This window comes from Daucus carota, chromosome 6 (genome assembly GCF_001625215.2).
Source record: "Daucus carota subsp. sativus chromosome 6, DH1 v3.0, whole genome shotgun sequence".
In the NCBI taxonomy this organism is placed as follows: domain Eukaryota; kingdom Viridiplantae; phylum Streptophyta; class Magnoliopsida; order Apiales; family Apiaceae; genus Daucus; species Daucus carota.
This window is the reverse complement of record NC_030386.2, coordinates 1864905-1867404: the sequence shown is the minus strand read 5'-3', so window position 1 is coordinate 1867404 and position 2500 is coordinate 1864905.

Below are 2500 nucleotides of genomic sequence, written 5' to 3'. Positions count from 1 at the left end.
CTATTCCAAGCACCCCGCAGAATGTCCAAGCACGAACCATCAGGTCTAGGCCGAGCACCCCATAGGAGTGTCTTTGGCAAAATACCATCAAGTCTACGCCAGGCACCCCACATGAATATCTTTGGGAACACAACCATCAGGTCTCTTAAAAATCTTCCCAGCGGGAGGGGGGAAGTTTCCCCTCCCACTTGGCCGCTCCGGGACGGTCTCCGTTGGTGCTATGGCCATTTACACAACGTTGTTTTCGGGAGGGGGGAGCCGGGGTCCCCTCCATACGAATGGATCACTCCTTCTTCTTCTTCCCTTCACGGTCAACGTCGACGTGTCTGACCCTATTCACGCCAACGTTTTTCCCAAACGCCAAAGAGCCGAGGACTCCTCAGCGACCCTAGCCGCGCCAAGCCACCGGCATCATCCGAGGACACCAGAGTTGGCAGCCCCGCCAGGGGGAGGGGAAGATTTCAAGTTCTCTTCAGGTCTATTCCGAGCACCCCGCAGAATGTCCTAGCACGAACCATCAGGTCTAGGCCCGAGCACCCCATAGGAGTGTTCTTTGGGCAAAATTACCATCAAGTCTACGCCAAGACCCCACATGATGTCTTTGGGAACACAACCATCTGGTCCCTAACAATCTTCCCAGCGGGAGGGGGGAAGTTTCCCCTCCCGCTTGGCCGCTCCGGGACGGTCTCCGTTGGTGCTATGGCCAATTTTACCCCAACGTTGTTTTTGGAGGTGGGAGCCCGACCCCCTCCAACAAACGGATCACTCCTACCAGGTCACGTTGGTGCGTTGATCCTAATCACACCAACGTTGTTCCCCACAAGCAAAAGAGCCCAAGGGCTCCTCAGCCATGGGGGAGGGCAGTTTTTTAGTGGAACATGCCCCCTTCAAGACTGGCCAAGCATCCAAGTGGAGTGCTCACCCAGGATCCGAAGAGAGCCCGAGGCGCCCGCAAATACCGTCTGCCCACAGGGAGGGGGAGAACCCCTCCCTTCTAATCAGTTCCCTAGGGTCCCGTTGGTGAAGTGACCTGGATCCTCACCAACGCTGTCAATTTTCCCCAAGCAATGAGATCAAAGACTCAAAGCTACCACGACGGCGCCGAGCACTGGTGTCATCTAAGGACTCCAGAGTCGACAGCCCGCCTCCAGGAGAGCAGTTTTTGGGTTATAACCTATGCCACCAACTCAGGGACTGGCCAAGCATAGAATGCCCGCATAGTTCCAGGATGATAGCCCCAAAGCGCCCGAGAAGCGCCCGAAGAGCGCCCGAAGAGCGCCCATCGAGCGCCAACGAGCGCCCCGCGCGCGCTACCGAGCGCCCAACCCCACTGCCCAGGGAGGGGCGACAACCCCCTCCCTATATATGACATTGAGCTTTTTCCTCATTTCCAGCAGTTTGAACAAATGTGTTCGAGGAGCCACACCCCCCTTTTTTGGAGTTCCGCTTATCCGTTTTCGACGTTTGAATAACCGAATCGAAGCTTGAAAAATCTAGTTTCTTAGTTATTTTTTTCGGATTTTTCAGATTTTTTTAATATTTATTTTGTATTTTATAAATCTTTTTTTTTGAATTATTGGGAGAGGGGATTTGGGGGGTAGCAAAGCTCAATGTTTTTGAATGATTCCACTTGGAAAAGAAAGCTTATACTTAATATGAGTTTTCGTTATTTTTTCGGATTTTTCACCTTGATCTAATATTTTTTTTATTTTTTCTTGTAAAATTGGTCGAAAATTAGCCTGAAAATTATAATTATATAATTATTAATAGTTAATTAGTGAATGGCACCTTTAAAACATGTAACCACTTGTTTAATTTCATTTCTTAGAAAAGATATTATGATTTACAAACTTAAAAATTAATTTTCATATTTGTATAATATTTTAATTTATTAACTTATTTATTTTTAAATATTAAATAATTATATTATATAGTTTGATGATAATTTTTGTTGTTACTTATGGGACATAAGAGGTAGTTCCTAGTTAGTGAAATGTTTACAACCAAAAACGGATGTAAAGATCATTTCGACTTACTCGAACAACCAAAATATACGTCGGTGCACCCGGACCCCGTGGCTGATAGCCTGACTGTAAGGCTAGACAAGGCAAGTAGGGATTGAATCTCCCCGACATTACCCTCCGAAAAACTTTTTGTGCTAGTAATAAGTTCAAAAGTTTTGAAATCCACGACTCGGTTTTTTAAAGACTATTTGGCTCGGCCGAACATGCGTCAGCTCTGCAGAATAGCGTCGACAAGGAAAAACGTGCCCAAGATGCTGAGAATCATCCCAAGACCATGGGCCCCGCATGTCGTGGTAACCAAGCATTTCGTATTCGGTTATGAATGCCCATGTTTTTGGGTTATAACCTTGTGCCACCAGCTCAGGACTGGCGAAGCATAGAATGCCCATGTAGTTCCAAGATGATAGCCCGAAGCGCCCAATGAGCGCCTGAGGAGCGCCCGAGGAGCGCCCAAAACGAGCGCCCCCGAGCAGCGG